This window comes from Kogia breviceps, chromosome 5 (assembly GCF_026419965.1).
Source record: "Kogia breviceps isolate mKogBre1 chromosome 5, mKogBre1 haplotype 1, whole genome shotgun sequence".
NCBI classification, from domain to species: domain Eukaryota; kingdom Metazoa; phylum Chordata; class Mammalia; order Artiodactyla; family Physeteridae; genus Kogia; species Kogia breviceps.
Window position 1 is genome coordinate 31,599,387 of NC_081314.1, and position 22,743 is coordinate 31,622,129.

At 36.3% G+C, this 22,743-nt stretch overlaps 1 protein-coding gene across 17 annotated transcripts in view; it reads right to left on the reverse strand.

The window, feature by feature from the left end:
- The window catches only part of TBC1D5 (TBC1 domain family member 5), a 567,716-nt gene that overhangs the window by 520,896 nt on the left and 24,077 nt on the right, over window positions 1-22,743 (reverse strand). The gene's annotated exons all lie outside the window — the stretch shown is intronic.

Sequence of the window (22,743 nt, forward strand, 5' to 3'; positions counted from 1 at the left end):
CACTTTCTTTAAGAATATATTTTTAAGGCAAACTACAAAGATTTTTTATTTCATCCATAAAAACAAGTCACAAAGCCAAAATTCATTATCATAAACATTTGCAAATAGCTAAAATTGGGAGGAAATAAAGGCTAGCAATTTACTTCTATATCTGTCAAAAGAGGACTTGAGCTTACTGCAGGGAAACGCTAATGACTGAAATAACTGATACCTAGAGATTAACATCCAAAGTCACAGAATCACAAATTTTCCCACTGAAATCCCCCTAATAAGTACCCTAATAGAAATGACCTCCCAATGGAGGTCTGGGAATGGAACCCAAAATTGTTAACAATAACCATTAATTTTCTTTGGCACTGAGTATTATTTTTAAATAATTGTGTTAATTCTTTCCCATTACACGACATCCCACTAAAATTCAACTTGAAAAGAATGCACCATGTTTATACTACTTCTTCATATATCCAGCACTACAAAGGCGACAAAGGATCTTACCCTTCTGCTCAAACCAGAACCTCATACCTTTGTTAGAGGAGGGCATATTTTATATCTGAAGGAAAGCTAATTCTAATAAGTTTCTAGGTTTAATCAGCTACTATTTTCCATAAACACTGAATCCACCAAAGAATCAACTCTACCTTTACACACACACACACACACAAACACACATACACTATTAGTAAGCTGCTCTTTTAAAGCTTTTTGAATTATATCAAACTAAAAAGCTTCTACACAGTGAAGGAAACCATCATAAAAACAAAAAGGCAACCTATCGAATGGGAGGAGATATTTCCAAATCATATTTCTGATAAGGGGATAATATCTAAAATATATAAAGAACTCATACAACAAAAACAAACAACCTGGGGAACTCCCTGGTGGTCTAGTGGTTAGGATTCTGAGTTTCCAGTGCAGGGGGCACAGGTTTGATCCTTGGTCGGGAGATTAAGATGCCACATGCTGCGTGGCAAAGCCAAAAAAACAAAAAGCAAAAACAGAAAAAAACAAACAACCCGATTAACAAACAGGCAAAGGATATGAATAGACATTTTTCTAAAGAAGACATATAGATTGCCAACAGGTATGTGAAAAGGTTCAACATCACTGATTATTAGAGAAATGCAAACCAAAACCTCAATGAGCTATCACCTCACACCTGTTACAATGGCTATTATCAAAAAAATAATAAATGTTGGAGAGGATATGGAGAAAAGGAAACCCTCATACACTGTTTGTGGGACTATAAATTGGTGCAGCCACTATGGAAAACAGTATGTAGTTTCCTCAAAAAATTAAGAATAGAACTACCATATGAGCCAGCTATTCCTTTTCTGGGTATTTATCTGAAGAACAAGAAAACACTAATTCAGAAAGATATGTGCACCCCTATGTTCACTGCAGCATTTTTTACAACAGCCAAGATATGAAAACAACCTAAATGTCCATCTACAGATGAATGGATAATCACACACACACACACACACACACACACACACACGAATACTACTCAGCCATAAAAAAGAATGAAATCCTGCCATTTGAGACAACATGGATGGACCTTAAGAGTATTGTGCTAAGTGAAATAAGTCAGAGGGAAAAAGACAAATACCGTATGATTTTACTCATATGTGGAATCTTAAAAAAAAAGTTAACAAACAAAATAAAACAACAAACTCATAGAGACAAAGATGAGTGGTTACCAGAAGGTGGTTGGGGGTGAGCAAAACAAATGAAGAGAGTCAAACAGATGGTGATGGATGGTAAACCAAACTTGCAGTAGTGACCACTTTGTGGTGTACAGAGATGTTGAATTACAATGCTGTATACCTGAAACCTACATAATAAAAAAAAACTTTTCAACCAACATTTATTTCTTGAATATGCATCCTTAAAATTTATTACATATTATACTGTAGAAAAATAATGGGTAACCATGTGACAGACCAACTCTTTTTCAGCAATTAAGGAATAACTCTAAAAATAAATTGCAAGTATTGGCAAGAAAATCAAATGGAGATAGTTCATGCCTTGTTTTCACCTAATTATGAAAAATATCTAGAAAGGTTACATGACTTATTTCAAATTCTATATAGTTAGGAGTCATAACTTCATAATTATATATTTGAGCTTAAATTATCTTAAATTAAATATTCTGAATTAAAATTCTCTTTATGATTTTTATAATTAAGCTATTCTTATAATTTGTATAAAATCCTTTAACAAAAAAATTAGATCTAATCTAAAATTTTAAGAACTTCACGTTTTTAAATAAAGTCATTAATTTTCAGTCACCTTTTCATTGGATTGACATTTACATTTAAAGAGATAGAGATTATTATTTTTGCATATAAGTCCTCTTTAACAAAGGTAAATAAAAATCATTAACTAAGGGTTATTTTAAGTTTTTAAATTTAAATTACTCAGTTTTCTAAACTTTGGAATAATTTTTGGTAAACGCTTTTTGTCTAAAAATCATGAACTTCTATATAATTATAAATGCAGTTTCAATCTAAGTTATTTAATTTGACATAATTTAAATTCAAAGATATCATGAATAGTTATTATAACTTATAATTACACTGTATTTGAGACACTTACTTTTATAACACTTCACGAAAAAAATTACAGGCCACGCACTATCTCCACTTCATTTTACTGCCAATATGTTTTATCACATATGCAAATTGATCATTGTGTTCTGAAAAGAATATACTGGCTATGACATTATATCCATTTTCTCTCTTCAATAACATTTATTCAAATTTTTATAGTTAAGTATAACTTACTCAGAAAATGTTAGTTAAGATTTTTTTTAATCTTTTTTTTTGGCTGTGCCGAGGCACGCAGGATCTTAGTTCCTGGACCAGGGATCAAATCCATGCCCCCTTCAGTGGAAGCACGGAGTCCTAACCACTGGACCATCAGGGAATTCAGTTAAGATTTTAAAGTATATTTTATGGGTAAAGTTCCTAAAATCGCTCAGACACCTAAATTCAATTTCTTGGATAGTTACTGAAAAGATTAAACTACTGTAATCAAATACTTTTACAACAATAAAAAAAAACAATGCAATGAAATGTCTAAATAGGAGAAATATTTCATGTTCCTGCTCAACACCCAATTATTTCTATATATTTTAATACACAAAAATCAGGTAAAACAAACAGTTGTTGGGAGTTCTTTATGATGATGATAATTTTGTGAATTAAGCGCAAAAAGTGCTTAATGGTAGTCAATACATCTCCATAACTATACAAATAAACTAAATAAACAATGAATACATAAAAATAGTTACACTTCTCTCCATAAAAGGCCAAGTTTACTTCAAAATTATGATGCTTGGTTCACATTTCTTCAAACTTTCAAGATCATACAAAGAGCTTTAAATAACTCACTTGAAGTATTTTAATTGATGTCATCACTTATAGAAGGTTCATAACTCTTGCACTTCTAAATTGCTAGTCTCTAAATATAAAATTAGGCTAGGGATATACTTTGGACAGTAATGATGGAAAAATATCTATTACCAAACTCCCTATCTATCTGTAAAAGAATCTATTGAGCAAATTGATTCTTAAACTAGAATCAAAATAAAGCAAGATGGTGGATGATACATTCTAGCCTCCCCATCCCATACCAAATCCACAGAAATTAGACTGGATTCTGTAGTTCCTAATTTCCAGCGCCCTAAAAAGATCAACTGTAGTCATCAGTTCTATGAAATACCTTTGTTATCTTTTTTTTTTAACTGAGGTATAACTGACATATATTAGTTTCAAGTGTACAACATAATTACTCAATATTTGTATATACCGTGAAACTGGATCAACACAAGTCTAGTTAACGTCATCATTATAAATTTACAGAATTTTTTTACTCGTGTTGACAACTTTTAAGATTTACTCTCTTATCAACTTTCAAATATGCAATACAGTATTATTAACTACAGTTGCCATGCTGTAATTTACATCCCCATGACTTGTTTACTTTATAACTAGATGTTTGTCCCTTTTGACTCCCTTCACCCCTTTTGCCCACCCCCACCTCTGGCAAAAACCAGTATGTTCTCTGTATCCATAAGACTATCTTACGAGTCCACATGTGAGATCATACAGTATTTGTCTTTCTCTGTCTGACTTATTTCACTTCATGTGATATTTCACTGAAGTTTTGATTTGCATTTCCCTGATTATTAATGATATTGAGTATCTTTTCATGTACCTGTTGGCCAACTGTATGTCTTCTTCAGGAAAATGTCTATTCAGATCCTCTGCCAGTTTTTTAATCAGGTTGTTTGTTGCTGTTGTTGTAGAAATTCTTTACGTATTCTAGATATTATTCCCTTAGCAGAATTATGATTTGGAAATATCTCCTCCCTTTCGGTAGGTTACCCTTTCATTTTGTTGATGGATTCCTTCACTATATAGAAGCATTCTAGCTTGATGTAGTCCCACTTGTTTATTTTTGCTTTTGTTGCCTTTGCTTTTGGTGTGAAATCCAAAAAATCATTGCCAAGACTGATGTTAAGGAGTTTACCACCTATGTTTTCTTCAGGTCTTACATTCAAGTCTTTAATCCACCCTTTGTTGCTTTTTAATAAAAATTCTCCTTGGAGCAAGCAATCTCGTATAGATTTCTATTATCGGCATCCAGAGAACCTTGTCTAAGACAGCTGCACACTAAAATAATGATTCCACTGATAATGATTCCAAGCAAAACCAGACTAGAAAACCAGAAAGTAGACCAAAACCTAAGAATAATACGAGACAGAAAACAAAAAGACAGAAAACAAAATAATCTTAATTAAACTTTTAAAAAGAATCTAGTACAATTGTTGCAAAATACAAGTGTTTCTCTGAGAGTGGTCCAAATACAGTTATTTGATATTTGAAGCTAGAGGGAATCTGAAGGCTATAACAGCATGAAGAATAAGAACAACCAGGCAGGCTACCTCGCCACCCCTCATCCCCATGCCCCAAGGCTTAGCAGCTAGTAAGAGAGGTATCTGTTCCCCCCAAAAAGGAATAGTGAGAATGGGCCTTGGTTAAAACCAAACTGTAGAGGCCTGGTGCCCAAGCTAAAGACTATGTACCTCAACACTCTATCATTAAAGTTTCCAAGGAACTGCGTAAAAATGATCAAATCAATGTTTTAGGAAGATTAATCCTGTATCAGTTAAGAACAATAAACTAAGTAGAAGGAAGAATACAGACAGGAAAGTCAGGTGGGAGACCATGCAGGCATGTAAGGGCCTGAAATCCAGCTGGAGACCCTATAAACAGAAAACACAGATTAACCTAGATATAATTGATAAGAATAGATAGAACTTGTTGAATGATGACGTTACAAGAGAGAAAAAAAAGACTGCTTCACTCATTTATTTGTTCAGAAAATACTTATTATAAGCCTTGTTTATTACTATATCACTAGTACTTAACATTATTAAATTAATCTAAGGATAAAGAAGTCAAAAGGAAACCTAAGATTTGGGGTCTGAGAAGGTAGCATGAGGCAAATAAAGAGAGAAGTCTGGAGAAAACAATGTTTTTTAAAAGACATGATTATGTCAGTTTTAGAAATGCTGAGTTTTGTCCTGTGGGTTTTATTTTTAAGTAAAAATGAAAGTATTTTTATACCAAATTTATAAAAGTTCTTAACGTACCAGAAGTATTTGCTATGTGTAAAAGAATACACATAATACATATTATAAAGCACAATAACAACATGGGTATAATAAATTCATCTCTGAACCTAAGAAGTAAAATATTACCAATTTCTTTATGCTCCCGGTGTGTTCCTCTCCTATTCCAACCTTCTGCCCCACGTCTTACATAGGAAATCACTATCCTACATTTTTCTTTAATCAGACACTTACTCTTTCTTAACATTTTTATCCTATTATTTATGCATAATTAAACAATATGTTGTTTAGTTTTTGTTTTGAAGTCACTCATTAACAACAGTATCATACTATGTGTATTTTTCTATGAAGAAACACTAAATATGTTTTCACTAAATATTGTTTCTACGACAAGCAATGTGGCTGTAAGTCATTTGCAATACTATATAATGCTTCAATGTAAGAATATGCTACATCTTATTCATCCTTTCTACCACCAATGTACATCTCAGTATTTCCAGGTTTTTGCTGTTACAAATGATGCTTCTACAAAACATTTCTGAACACGTCTCCTGACACACATCCAAGAGGTTTTCTAACATAACCAGAAAGAGAACTGTGTCACAGGTTACTTGCATGTTCAGTTTCACAGATAAGGCTACATTATTTGCAAAGACAAGTTAATAAAATTAAAAAGCCAGAAACGGTAATTTCCTAGCAGTCCAGTGGTTAGGACTCTGCACTTTCACAGCCGAGGGCGCAGGTTCGATCCCTGGTCAAGGAGCTAAGACCCCACAAGCCACGCAGCGTGGCCAAAGGAAAAAAAAAAAAAAGCCAGTACCAAGGAACATAAACAATGTAAAATGCATGCTTAATTAAATCTGAATCACAGGTAAGTACTCAAATCCACATTAAAAATAATCATCACCATTCTGTCACTGACCAGCATCACAGGTAAAATTATATAAGCATCTCATAGGAAACTGTCTTCTTCCTCCCTTCTCTTTTCTCAGTAGACATTCTCACATCAATGTGCCACTGTCTTAGACAAGGTTCTCTGGGTGCCAACAAGAGAAACCTATACAAAGGTACTTAGCCCCACATGAAAACTCACATTAAAAAGAAACAGAGGTATCTCACAGAACTGATGAACAGGTACTATAAGTGGGGGCTAGAAATCAGAAAGTACAAAACTGCTAAGAACTGAAGCTATTCTATCTCTCTGGGATCACATTGTCTCTCAAAGTGAGTCAGTCTGTCCCTGGCAGTGGGCTTCATTTTGCTCTCCACACGCCAGTCCCCTCTTCCAGTTTCTCTCTGACCATGGGCTAACCATGGCTTCCCCAGCCCCAGTTTTACACATCTTTCTAGAAGAAAAGCCCAGCAGAATCCAACCAGCATCTTTGCCTTCCAACAATTCCAAATTGTTGGAAAACTGTTTAGCTCAGTTTAACACAGAGGTCCACCCATGGGCCCAACAGCAATGTATTGGGAATGAGAGGGTCCCACTTACAAACACAGCTGCAGAGGCCCACTCCTGAAATGGAGTTATCACTTGTCAGACAAGGTGGGCCTACGCTGAGCAGGTATCGCAGAAAACATCTACAACAACCACCAAGGGAAAACAGTGATGAGTATAATAGAGAGCAACTATGAGAAACTTCACCATCACTCCACACCACAACTCACTGACTCCTGTCATCAGCATTCAAAAGTGAAATATGTAAATAAAGTACCCAATGGTCATTCTGATAGCAGATACCAGCATATCAATGGCTATATACCCCACCCTCCATTTCCAGTGCCAAAAGCCATGGCTGACATAGTATCTTTTATCCTTCTCCTATAGCTCTCGTTCTTCATTAAACTCCATTTGCAGTATATGATGTAATTAACTACCCTTGACTTAAACCTCTCTCTCGATTTATCTGAGAAAATCCTCTCCTGGTTCTTTTCTGACCTCTTAGTTTCCCTACTCACTCATTTTTCTCTGCCTGCTCCTTAAATATAGAGTACATAGCTATGACACCAAAATCACAAGTAACAAAAGAAAAAATAAATTGGACATCCCTGTTCAGGGACCTAACATCCCACAAGCAGTGCAGCATGACCAGAAAAAAAGAAAAAAAAAATTTTTAACTATGGAGAACAGCCAAACAAACACTGAATCAAGAAAAAGGCAATTTCAAAACCATAGGAAAGCTCTGTGGTGTTTTAACATGCCCTAGCCCCATCCCTTCTGTGGCACAGTGTCAGCCTTAACCTGTATTTGCAGTGTGGGGCTGGTTCTAGGGAGAGCAGAACAGACGTTATTCACAAATTAGTGTGTTTATCTGTTCTAATCTGTCTGGGGGGTCACCTGAAGGACTGATGCAAGGCACTCAGCTCTTTTTCACCTAACATGGAACTCAAGCTAGAAAAGCAGTGGTCATTTGAAAACACACAGAGCAGAACTAACAACTAAAGATGTCTGGGAAAAAAGATTACTGTCGAAATATATAACAGATCACTTAGGAGCAGGAGCAAAGTTGGAGAGAACTTTTTTCACAAAATCAGGAGTAGAGAGAGGAATTTAGAAAACAATATGCATTCCCACAGCAAGATGCATGCTCAGAAAAATACCTGAGAGGACTCTAAGCATCCACCTTGGATTGATCACCAAGCTACCTGCAAGCCTGTCTAAGTGTTAAAGGACTGCCCCAGCACAGGGCCAATCTACAAAACCTGGGAGAGGTATTCTTCTATTTGTTTGTTTAGGATTTTTTTGTTTCTGTTTTTGTTTCAGCTCCTGGCACTTAAGGTAATCTCTGTCAAAACACTAGCTGAACACAAGCTAAGGAACAGAAAATTTACTGACTACACATGACAAGGAATAAAGTCTTTGCAAAAAATGGTTTTGGAAAATCACTAAACAAATAGACTATTACATTCTTCAACAATCAGAGAAACAAATCAGACCCTTAGGAAGGGGGAGAATATGATTTACAGAGTTATCACATTATAATATTCATGTCTAGTTGTCAACAAGAAAAAAAATCACAAGGCATAAAAAGAAACAGGAAAGTACTTCCCATTCAAAGAAAAAAATAAATTTACTGTAATGTCCCTGAGGAAGTCCAGACATCATACTTAATAGGCAAAGGCTTTAAAACAAGTCTTAAATATGCTCAAAAAGCTTTAAGAAAACATGAAAAAGAAAAAAAAACAATGTATCAACAAAATTAGAGTATCAATAAAGAGATTGAAATTATAAAAAGGAACCAAACAAAAATTCTGAAGCTGAAAAGCACAGTAACTGCAATGAAACAAAAGCACTAGAGTGGCTCAAGAGCAATTTCAGCAGGCAAAAGAATCAGTGAACTTAAAGATAGGACATTTGAAATTATTAAGTGTGAGGCAAAAAGAAAAAGTATGAAATTAAACAGAGCCTAAGAGACCTAGTGGGACACGATCAAGCTGACCAACACAGCTATTAGGGGTGTCCCAAGGGAAGAAGAGAGAAGTAAAGGGACAGGAAGAGTATTTAAAAGAGGTCAAAAGTCTTCCCAAATTAGATGAATTCCATGAATCCACAAATCCAAGATGCTCCATAAACTCTAAGTTGGATAAACTCAGAGACCCATTATAATCAAACTGTTGACACTCAAAGATAGAGAGAGAAGCTTGAAAGTAGCATGAAAGAAATGACTCGCCACGTACAGGGAATCCTCAATAAGACAAAAAGCTTATTTCTCATCAGAAACCAAGGAAGCCAGAAGGCAGTCAGATGAGATGATGAAGTACTGAAAGAAAAATCAGGGTTAGCAAATATAATTAAATATAGACTGGATAAACAACAAGGTCCTACTGTACAGCACAGGGAACTTATTCAATATCCTGTGATAAACCATAATGGAAAAGAATATTTTTAAAAAAGAATGTATATATGTATAACTGAATCACTTTGCTGTACAGCAGAAATTAATGCAACATTGTATGTCAGCTATACTTCAATAAAAGAAGGAAGGGAGGGAGGAAGGGAGAGAAGGAGAGAGGGAAGGGAGGGAGAGATGGAGGGATGGATGGAAGGGAAGGGAAGGAGGGAGGGAGGGAGGGAGGGAGGGGAGAGAAGGAGGGAGGATGGGAGGGAGGGGAGGGAGGGATGAAGAAGAAGAAAAAAACTTGTAATGTTCATTTTATGTGTCAACTTGACTGGGCTCTAGGGTGCCCAGACATTTGGTCAAACATTGTTCTGGGTTTTCTGGCTGAGGTTAATATTTGAATTGGTTGCCTAAGTAAAAGAGACTCCCTCCATAAATGTGGGTAGGCCTCATCCAGTCAACTGAAGACCTAAATGGAGCAAAAAGGCTAAGTGAGAAGGAATGCCTCCCACCTGACTGCTTTGAGCTGGGACTTCAATCTTTTCCTGTCTTTGGATTCAAACTTAAACAATGGCTCTTAGACCTCAAACTTGCCAGCTTTCAGAACTGCAACTTAGATGACTGGTTCTCCTTGTTCTCAGGCCTTCAGACTCAGACTGGAACTACATTATTGACTCTCTTCCACCCCCAGCTTACTAACTATAGATCTTGGGACTTCTCAACCTCCATTAACTGCGTGAACCAATTCCTTATAATAAATCTTTTTCTAAATATATATGTTTATTATTTAAACACACACACATACAAATGCATACACCCTGTTGGTTCTGGTTTTCAGGAGAACCCTGCCTAACTCAACTGTCAGCCAAGAATTTTTTATCTGGCAAAACTGTTCTAAAAAACAAAAGGGAAGAAATAAAGACATTCCCAGATAAACAAAACCTAACAGACTTCATTACTACCAAATCTGTCCTATAAGAAAAGCTAAAGGAAGTCCTTAAGTGTAAATCAAAAAACACTAGAAAGTAACTGAAAGCCATATGAAGAAATAAAGATCTTCAATGGGCAAATATAGAGACCACTATTATTGCACTGTTGATATGTAACCTCACTTTTTATTTCCTACACGATTTAAAAGACCAATACATTTTAAAACTTATAAATTTATGTTACTAGCATACAATGTATAAAGATATAATTTCTGACAAAAACAACACAAAAGGTGGGAAAACAGAGGTGTTACAGAAGCACAGTTTCTATGCTATTGCAGTTAAGTTGGCATCAATCTGAACTAGATTGTTATAAATTTAGGAAAATAGTCATCCTCATGATAACCACAAAGAAAACAACTAAAAATACAGGAAATGAGATAAGAATCAAAACAGTTCACTCCAAAAATCAATTAAACCCACAAAAAAAGACAGTAATGGAAGAAACGAGGGGCAAAAAAGACATGAAATATAGAAAACAAATAACAAATGGCAGAAGTAAGTGCTTCTTCATCACCGATTACTTTAAATGCAAATGGAGAACATTCAAAAGAACTGAAGAATAAACCGTTCTATAATAATAGTTGGGAGACTTCAATCACCTACTTTCAATGATGGGTAAAACATCTAGAAAGAAAATCAATAAGAAAATAGAGGATATGAACAACACTACAAACCAACTAGACTTAACATGCATGTACAGAACCCTCCACAAAAGGGCAGAATACACATTCATCTCAGGGCCTCACAGAACATTCTCCAGGGAAGACCACTTGTTACACCACAAAATAAGTCTCAACAATTTAAAACGACTGGGCTTCCCTGGTGGCGCAGTGGTTGAGAGTCCGCCTGCTGATGCAGGAGACACGGGTTCGTGCCCTGGCCGGGAAGATCCCACATGCCGCGGAGTGGCTAGGCCTGTGAGCCATGGCAACTGAGCCTGCGCGTCCAGAGCCTGTGCTCCGCAACGGGAGAGGCCACAGCAGTGAGGCCCGCATAACCGCAAAAAAAAATTTTTTTAATAAATAAAACGACTGAAATCACACAAATGTCTTTTCTTTCTACAATGAAATAAAGCTAGACCTCAGTAACAGAAGGAAATTCCATAAATATGTTGAAATTAATACAGCCTTAAACAACCAATTGATAAAAAAAGAAATCACAAATCACAAATTAAAGATGATAACAAAAACACAACATACCAAAACTTACAAGATGCAGTGAAGGCACTGCTCAGATGGATATTTCCAGCTGTAAATAACCTACATTAAAAAGAAGAAAGATCTCAGGGCTTCCCTGGTGGCGCAGTGGTTGAGAGTCTGCCTGCTGATGCAGGAGACACGGGTTCGTGCCCCGGTCCGGGAAGATCCCACATGCCGCGGAGCAGCTAGGCCCCTGAGCCATGGCCGCTGAGCGTGAGTGTCCAGAGCCTGTGCTCCGCAACGGGACAGGCCACAACAGTGAGAGGCCCACATACCACACACACAAAAAAAAGAAAGATCTCAAATCAATAACCTACCTTTACACCTTGAGGACTGAGAAAGGCAAAATAACCCAAAACTACCAGAAAGAAGGAAATGATAAAGATCAGAGACAAATAAAATTTTAAAAATAACAGAAAAGTAACAAAACCAGAAGTTGGTTGTTTAAACAACTTTAGCAATAAAACTGATAAAGATGAATAAAACTGATAAACCTTTAGCTAGAAAAAAGAACAAAAAGAGAGACACAAATAAGTAAAATCATAAATGAAACTGGAAACATTACTACAGACCTTAGAGAAATAAAAAGGATTATAAGAAAATACTGTGAACAATAATAGGCCAACAAATGAGATAACTTCGATGAATGGACAGATTCCAAGAAACACACAAATTACCTAAAATAACTCAAGAAGAACTAGAAAATTTTCAATGACCTGAACTACTGAAGAGGTAGAATCAGTAATCAAAAACTTCCCAACAAAGAAAAGTCTAGGACCAGATGGCTTTGCTGATGAATTACACCAAACATTTAAATAATTAACACCAATTCTTTACAAACTCTTCCAAAAAAATTAAAGAGGGAATACTTCCTAACTCATTCTATGAAACCAACATTACCCTGATAAGGACAAAAGCATCACATGAAAAGAAACTAAAGACCAATACCCTTTGTGAATATAAATGCAAAATCCTCAACAAAGTTCTAGCAAACTCAATTCAACAGCATATTAAAAGGATTATACACTATGACCAAGTGTGATTAACCCCAAGAATTCAAGTATGATTCAACATAAGCAAATCAGTTGATGTAATAACACATTAACAGAATGGGAACGGCGGGGGGGGGGGGGGACACAATCATATCAAGTGATGCAAAAAATGCATTTATCAGCATCCAGACCACCCTTTCATGATAAAAACACTTAGAAAACTAGAAGTTGAAGGGATCTTCCTCAACATGGTACAGGGCACCTTCAAAAAAATCCACAGCTAACAGCATACTCCATAGGAAAGACAATTCCTTTCCTCTAAGATCAGGAAAAAGACTAGGATGCTCATTTTTACCACTGAAATTCAGTTATGTACTGGAAGTTCTAGCCAGAACAATTAGACAAGAAAATAATAAATAAAAAGCATCCAATTTGGAAAGAAGCAAAACTATCTCTATTTTTAAAAGAAATGATCCTATACATATTTTTTAATCTAAAAATATCCACAAGAAAGCCACTAAAGGTAATAAACAATTTCAGCAAATTACAGGGTATAACATCAACACACACAAAAATCAGTTGTGTTCCTACATACCTGCAATGAATGACCCAAAAAAAAGAAATTAAGAAAGGTACAGGTTTCCCCCATTATCCACAAGCAGACCATTCCCAAGAAAGCTTTCATAAGCTGAAATGGCAAAAAGCAAAAAAGCAATTACCTCAGGACACATCTTGCTAACAGATGCAGAAAATAAATCAAGATACAGCACAGATGCTCACAGAGTTCAAATCTAAGGTGGCTTGATGCTGAGTGTGGTTCCAAGCAAGGAAAGCGCTTGGTAGGGCCATTCTCGCTGCTCAGAGTGCACTAATTCTGTGATAGTTCGTTGCAACACCAAGGCTGACCGCTATTTTCACTGTTCTCCTTTTTTCATAAAAGCAAAAATCTTCTTTATATTTCTTTTTCTCTCCAAGTATACTTTTCGTCAAGTCTAAGATACCATCAAAAAGACATCTGCCAGAGCAACAGTCAGCTCTACCCACCACCAGTCCCCCCCATCAGGAAACTTGCACAGGCTCTTGGATAGCCTCATCCACCAGAGGGCAGATAGCAGAAGCAAGAAGAACTAAAATCCTGCAGCCTTTAGAACAAAAACCACATTCACAGAAAGATACACAAGATGAAAAGGCAGAGAGCTATGTACCAGGTGAAGGAAGAAGATAAAACCCCAGAAAAACAACTAAATGAAGTGGAGACAGGCAACCTTCCAGAAAAAGAATTCAGAATAATGGTAGTGAAGATGATCCAGGACCTCGGAGAAAGAATGGAGGCAAAGATCGAGAATGAAAACTACACTAGAAGGAATCAATAGCAGAATAACTGAGGCAGAAAAATGGATAAGTGACCTGGAAGACAGAATGGTGGAATTCACTGCTGAAGAACAGAATAAAGAAAAAAGAGTGAAAATAAATGAAGACAGCCTAAGAGACCTCTGGGACAACATTAAACACAACAACATTCGCATTATAGGGGACCCAGAAGAAGAAGAGAGAGAGAGAAAGGACCTGAGAAAATATTTGAAGAGATTATAGTCGAAAATTTCCCTAACGTGGGAAAGGAAATAGCCACCCAAGTCCAGGAAACACAGAGAGTCCCATACAGGATAACCCCAAGGAGAAACACGCCAAGACACATAGTAATCAAACTGGCAAAAATTAAAGACAAAGAAAAATTATTGAAAGCAGTAACGGAAAAATGACAAATGGGACCTCCCATAAGGTTAACAGCTGATTTCTCAGCAGAAACTCTACAAGCCAGAAGGGAGTGGCATGATATACTTAAAGTGATGAAAGGCAAGAACCTACAACCGAGATTACTCTACCCAGCAAGGATCTCATTCAGATTCGATGGAGATATCAAAAGCTTTACAGACAAGCAAAAGCTAAGAGAATTCAGCACCACCAAACCAGCTCTACAACAAATGCTAAAGGAACTTCTCTAAGTGGGAAAGACAAGAGAAGAAAAGGATGTACAAAAACAAACCCAAAACAATTAAGAAAATGGTCATAGGAACATATATATCGATAATTACCTTAAACGTGAATGGATTAAATGGTCCAACCAAAAGACACAGCCTTGCTGAATGGATACCAAAACAAGACCCATATATATAATGTCTACAAGAGACCCACTTCAGACCTAGGGACACGTACAGACTGAAAGTGAGGGGAAGGAAAAAAGATATTCCATGAAAATGGAAATCAAAAGAAAGCTGGAAAAGCAATACTCATATCAGATAAAACAGATTTTAAAATAAAGAATGTTACAAGAGACAAGAAAGGATACTACATAATGATCAAGGGATCAATCCAAGAAAAAAATATAACAATTATAAATATATATGCACCCAACATAGGAGCACCTCAATATATAAGGCAACTGCTAACAGCTATAAAAGAGTACCACAATAATAGTGGGGGACTTTCACACCTCAGTTACATCAATGGAAAAATCATCCAAAATGAAAATAAATAAGGAAACTGGTGCTTTAAATGACACAATAGACCAGATAAATTTAATTGATATTTATAGGACATTCCATCCCAAAACAGCAGATTACACTTTCTTCTCATGTACAAAGAACATTCTCCAGGATAGATCACACCTTGGGTCACAAATCAAGCCTCAGTAAATGTATGAAAACTGAAAACATATCAAGCATTTTTTCTGACCACAACACTATGAGATTAGAAATGAATTACGGGGAAAAAAACATAACAAACACAAACACATGGAGGCTAAACAATATGTTACTAAATAACCAAGAGATCACTGAAGAAATCAAAGAGGAAATTTAAAAATACCTACAGACAAATGACAATAAAAACCCGATCATCCAAAATCTATGGGATGAAGCAAAAGCAGTTCTAAGATGGAAGTTTATAGCTATACAAGCCTACCTCAAGAAACAAGAAAAATCTCAAATAAACAATCTAACCTTAAACCTAAAGAAACTAGAGAAAAAAAGAACAAACAAAACCCAAGGTTGGCAGAAGGAAAGAAATCATAAAGATCAAAGCAGAAATAAATGAAATAGAAACAAAGAAAACAATAGCAAAGATCAATAAAACTAAAAGCTAGTTCTTTGAGAAGATAAACAAAATTGATAAACCATTAGCCAGACTCACCAAGAAAAAGAGGGAGAGGACTCAAATCAATAAAATTAGAAATGAAAAAGGAGAAGTTACAACAGACACCACAAAAATACAAAGCATCCTAAGAGACTACTACAAGCAACTCTCTGCCAATAAAATGGACAACCTGGAAGAAATGGACAATTTTTTAGCAAAGTATAACCTTCCAAGACTGAACCAGGAAGAAATAGAAAATATGAACAGACCAATCACAAGTAATGAAGTTGAAACTGTGATTAAAGATCTTCCAACAAACAAAAGTCCAGGACCAGATGGCTTCACAGGTGAATTCTATCAAACATTTAGAGAAGAGCTAACACCCATCCTTCTCAAACTCTTCCAAAAAATTGCGGAGGAAGGAACCCTCCTAGACTCATTCTATGAGGCCACCATCACCCTGATACCAAAACCAGACAAAGATACTACAAAAAAAGAAAATTACAGACCAATATCACTAATGAATATAGATGCAAAAATCCTCAACAAAATACTAGCAAACAGAATCCAACAACACATTAAAAGGATCATACACCATGATCAAGTGGGATTTTCCCAGGGATGCAAGGATTCTTCAGTATACACAAATCAATCAATGTGATACACCATATTAACAAATTGAAGAATAAAAACCATATGATCATCTCAATAAATGCAGACTAAGCTTTTGACAAAATTCAACACCAATTTATGATAAAAACTCTCCAGAAAGTGGGCATAGAGGGAACGTACCTCAACATAATAAAGGCCATATACGACAAATCCAAAGCAAACATCATTCTCACTGGTGAAAAACTGAAAGCATTTCCTCCAAAATGAGGAATAAGACAAGGATGTCCACTCTCACCACTATTATTCAACATAGTTTTGGAAGTCCTAGCCACAGCAATCAGAGAAGAAAAATAAAAGAAATACAAATTGGAAAAGAAGAAGTGAAACTGTCACTGTTTGCTGATGACGTGATACTATATATAGAGAATCCTAAAGATGCCACCAGAAAACTACTAGAGCTAATCAATGAATTTGGTAAAGTTACAGGATACAAAATTAATGCACAGAAATCTCTGGCATTCCTATACACTAATGATGAAAAATCTGAAAGAGAAATTAAGGAAACACTCCCATTTACCATTGCAACAAAAGAATAAAATACCTAGGAATAATCCTACCTAGAAAGACAAAAGACCTGTTTGCAGGAAACTATAAGACACTGATGAAAGAAATTTAAGATGATACCAACAAGATGGAGAGATATACCATGTTCTTGGATTGGAAGAATCAATATTATGAAAATGACTATACTACCCAAAGAAATCTACAGATTCAATGTGATACCTGTCAAATTACCAATGGCATTTTTTACGGAACTAGAACAAAAAAATCTTAAACTTTGTATGGAGACACAAAAGACCCCGAATAGCCAAAGCAGTCTTTACGGAAAAAAACAGAGCTGGAGGAATCAGACTCCCTGACTTCAGACTATACTACAAAGCTACAGTAATCAAGACAATATGGTACTGGCACATAAAAAGAGATATAGATCAATGGAACAGGATAGAGAGCCCATAGATATACCCACGCACGTGTGGTCAACTAGTCTATGACAAAGGAAGGCAAGGATATACCATGGAGAAAAGTCAGTCTCTTCAATAAGTGGTGCTGGGAAAACTGGACAGCTACATGTAAAAGAATAAAATTAGAACACTCCCTAACACCATACACAAAAATAAACTCAAAATGGATTAGAGACCTAAATGTAAGACCAGACACTATAAAACTCTTAGAGGAAAACACAGGAAGAACACTTTGACATAAATAACAGCAAGATCATTTTTGATCCACCTCCTAGAGTAATGGAAATAAAAACAAAAGTAAACAAATGGGACCTAATGAAACTTCAAAGCTTTTGCACAGCAAAGGAAACCATAAACAAGATGAAAAGACAACCCTCAGAATGGGAGAAAATATTTGCAAACGAATCAATGGACAAAGGATTAATCCCCAAAATATAACAGCTCATGCAGCTCAGTATTAAAAAGACAAACAACCAAATCCAAAAATGGGCAGAAGACCTAAATAGACATTTCTCCAAAGAAGACATACAGATGGCCAAGAAGCACATGAAAAGCTGATCAACATTACTAATTATTAGAGAAATGCAAATCAAAACTACGTTAGAATGGGCATCATCAAAAAATCGACAAACAACAAATGCTGGAGAGGGTGTGGAGAAAAGGGAACCCTCCTACACTGTTGGTGGGAATGTAAATTGATACAGCCACTATGGAGAACAGTATGGAGGTTCCTTAAGAAACTAAAAATAGAATTACCACAAGATCCAGCAATTCCACTACTGGGCCTATACCTAGAGACAACCATAATTTAAAAAGACACATGCACCCCAATGTTCACTGCAGCACTATTTACAATAGCCAGGTCATGGAAGCAACCTAAATGCCCACCAACAGACGAATGGATAAAGAAGATGTGGTACATATATACAATGGAATATTACTCAGCCATAAAAATGAATGAAATTGGGTCATTTGTTGAAACATGGATGGATTTAAAGACTGTCATACAGAGTGAAATAAGTCAGAAAGAGAAAAACAAATATCGTATATTAATGCATATATGTGGAACCTAGAAAAATGATACAGATGAACTGGTTTGCAGGGCAGAAGTTGAGACACAGATGTAGAGAACAAACGTATGGACACCAAGGGGGGAAAGCCACAGGGAGGTGGGGGGTGTGTGTGTGATTAACTGGGTGATTGGAATTGACATGTATACACTGATGTGTATAAAATTGATGACTAAGAAGAACCTGCTGTATAAAAAAATAAATAAAATTCCAAAATTAAAGGAAAAAAAGATTACTGAAACACAAAACCACCACCACCAAAAAAAAAAAAACCTCTCAACAAAGTGGGTATAGAGGGAACATAACTCAACATGATAAAAGCCATATATGACAAGCCCACAGCTATCATCATACCCAAGGGTGTAAAGCTGAAAGCCTTTCCTCTAAGATCAGGAACAAGGCAAGTATGCCCACTTTGACTACCTATATTCAACACAGCATTGGATTTTCTAGACAGAGCAATTAGGCAAGAAAAAGAAATAAAATGCATTCAAATTGAAAAGGAAAAAGGAAAATGATCAATTAAAAAAAAGATATCTGCCAATTTTAGGAATGTTAAAATGTGGAAAAAATATAAGCCTAGACACAGTAAAATACAGTAAATATCTTCTTCCTCTAAATTCCCTCAATACAGTGTTTGTACTTCTATTTATTTTACTTATTTCTTAGGCTTTGTATTGTGACAGTGTCTGTCGACCCCTATTAGATTATAGGCTTCCTGAAGACAAAATTTCCATGTTGCTCATCTATGATACAGTAGAAATCCCACTGAAGTTTGAGCAAAACAACAGACTGGAGTGTGTAAAGAAAGAAAGGAAATAGCACTAATAACCCCTATCTCACATTTATTATCAGAATAAATTAGAGAAAATACATTAAAATCAATGTGTAAAGTGGATCTTATTCAAACACAGGATTTTGGTATTTTAAAAGATATATTTACTAAAGTTAAATGCCACGCTGCAAATCTGTCACTCTTCAATATCAGAAGCTACATCAGGGAATACAGGAAATCGTTCTCAAGGGAATTTCTACAGGAAATTACTGCCTGACTCCAGGAGATCAAAGTTCCCTGATGGCCCTCCAAAGCATCCTAGGTCACCATCAGTGGGTGGTTCCCATGTCTGCTTCCAGACAGCAGGGTCTGTAACTTACAGGGCTACAAACAAGTCACAAGAATATCCAGGGAAGCATGTGCAATTTGAAAGTAAAACAGCATTTTGTCCATTTCTTTGTTCTAAAATTCCATTACTTATTTTGAATTTTCAAATAACACAAAAGAAGGGTATATCCAAGTGGGACACAGACTGAGAAGCGGGGCAGTAGGAGGCACTTAGATGAAATGAATGGCTCTAAGACATAAAGACAACTTGGAGAGTTTATGTCTATCCCTCCTCTATTGCCTGGACCAGTGTAGCATCCTCTTAACAGGCCACCTCCCTCTACACAGCACCCTCCTGAACTCATCTTCCACACTTAGGGAAAAATAAAGTTCATCAGGCCGCTCCACTCCACCTTCAATAGCTCCCTATCAGCTTGAGAATAAAAATAACCTGTTCTCCCCCTGGCTCCCCAGGCCCACTTTATGAGCCCAACCCGATGCTCAGCAACAGTGACTGAAATTTCTCACACGTGCTTTAAACTTTCAGGCTCTTGAGCCTTTGCTCAACCTTCTCCCAGCAGCATCCCTTCCCTCTCTCTCTATGAATTCTGAACAATCCTTTAAAAGCTCAGCTCAAAGTTTCCCAATTCCTGAAAGCGGTCCATAAACCACAGGACTGGGTTAACAGCTCCTCCCCTGAGTTCCTATGAAAACATGTCCCCATATCTAACTCACCACATATTCTACTGAAATTTTAAAATGAAAATTATTCTTTTACAAAAGTCTCTTCCAGTAGACTGTGCCACAAAACCAAGAACTAAGTGGTTTCAACTTAATAGCTCATTTACTTAACATTTAACATAGTGCCACTCAGTAAACGCTTCAACTGAACCAAAATGTTGATCTTAATATTGGTTTTAAAGGAATTATTTCTTTCCATTTCTAAAAAACAAAAATGAGAGGGTTTTGGTTAGTTTTTGTTTTGTTTTGTTTGGGGGTTTTTTGTTTGTTTTTAGCAAAGTCTTAATAGCTAATGCTCAGGTGCACCGATGTATTGATGAATACTGTACACTAGCAACACACACAGTATTTGAGCTAGTCAACTAAATGCTTTCAGATACATTCCCCAGACTTACCCTGTGCTACTCTGTGTCATAGGCAACTGCATTTCCAGAGCAACCTTGCCCTCTGGCTTCTGGGAAGATTTGGCCAGTGGAGAGGCACTGATGGGTAATAGAAGGCAGAAGAGGGAGAAGCCAGAGAATTTCTCCCAACACATCCTCGGCAGAAGCTTTGTCTCCCATAACCCCAGTCCCCGCCAGACAGCTCTGCCCTTTGCAGCCCCAGGTCCCACCATGCAGTCCCAGCCATGGTGCTAGCCCTCCCACACAGCCCTGGCTTCTGTACTCCCATAACACCAGCTTTTCTCATCTTCCTCCAGCCTTAATGGGATCACAGAGGCTTCCGGGAGTTGTTAATATCTGGTTTGTTTCACAGACCCTTTTGGCTTCACACCAATTAACCCTGCATCCAGTTCCTGGATTAACTTTGCTCTTGAAAGACCTGCTGTGGTTACTATTTCCTGGATGGCTTCTGACTGATTCTGTTTTTAAATGTCATTTAAACATTTGTATCAAACAATGTAATACCTCAGCATACCAAGCATAAAAACTTTTAATCTTGAAGAAAGCTTATTACATAAAAATATTATTCTGAATACAGTTACAGGGGCGTGGGAGGAAAAGAAAGGGAACCATGCACTTAATTCCTAAAAGTAAAAATAAAGAATCTAGCATTTTCTTCATACCAAAGTGTTCCTCACTGGAATGAAGTCTTTCCTTAGCTGCAATGTTTGCCTGAATTAAGTCAATCACTCATAATAAAAATTTCATTTTTTAAAAACTTATTTAGCAAAGAGGAAAACTGGAAGGATTATGGGAGTTGGAGTCACTGCAGGACAAGACATCTGTTCAGAGGGAAAGAAATGTTAAAGACCTCCTGTCAGTGACATATTCAAATCCAAAAAATTCAGTCCTTTATCAAGACAAATCCAGTTAAAGAATATACCTTTAACTATTAATCTTAGTACATAATTTTTTAAAAGATCATAAAATGTTAAAGTTGAAAAGAGCTGCTTAAACATAAAGAATAAGGGCACAACTTGTAAACAGTTCAGTGTTAACAACGGATTATTACAGGACTTCATGATTCCCCTTTCATGTAATCGTTAAATGAAATTCCTTAAACAGAGCCAGTCTAACTCACCATCCAGAAAATATTTCAGGAAATGAAACACTTTAGAGCAGGGAGAACATTTATTATTTGTTTTTTATTTTGTTAATAAACAATATTTCTTAATCACTGAATTAGTTTGTTATCTCCTCAGAAAAACAGTATTACACAACAATCCCCAAACTAAAGCAAAGATCAACTTAAGTTGCAGACTTTAGAAGAATGAGATTTGTAAAGAAAGAGAGGTCTAACGTTAAAAACAATAAGCATTTCCTGAGCAACTATGCACTGCCAGGCATTTTATGTAAATCACCTCATTTTACCTAAAACCCCATCAGGCAGTATCACAGTGAGGAAATGGAAACGCAAAACGGTTCCGTAATTGTTGCAGCAAACAGAAGCAAAATTTGAGTTCAGTCTGCTCTGGCTCTAGTGTCTGATTCTCCTTGCTTTCTCTGGAACATTATCAAACTTTCACGCATTTTTAATACAAATAATACTTCTTGAATAAATATAAAGAGAGCTTGTGAGCATCTGTAATGTGCAAGCTCTGCAAATAAACAGATTACAAGGACCTACATCAAAAAGTTTGTAGTAATTACCAATTAATAAACATTTCTCACTGATACAAAAACGTTAAAATGTGATCAGCATCTCTGAGCCACCATCCAACCTACACTCTTGGCTTTGTAAACGACTTAGCATTATATGCTGATAGAATAGCCTTGTCAGATCTTGGTTAATTATTCCTCCTAGTGGTCTGATGAATGTCTGAAAACTCAGTGAAATCTGAGTTATTATCCCAGGCCCTTTGTGCAGATTTTGACATCTCCTCTCTAGTCGCTATGTGGTCCCCAACAACCTCCATACTATTCCTCTTTTTAAAATGCCTGCTGCATTGAAGGAATAC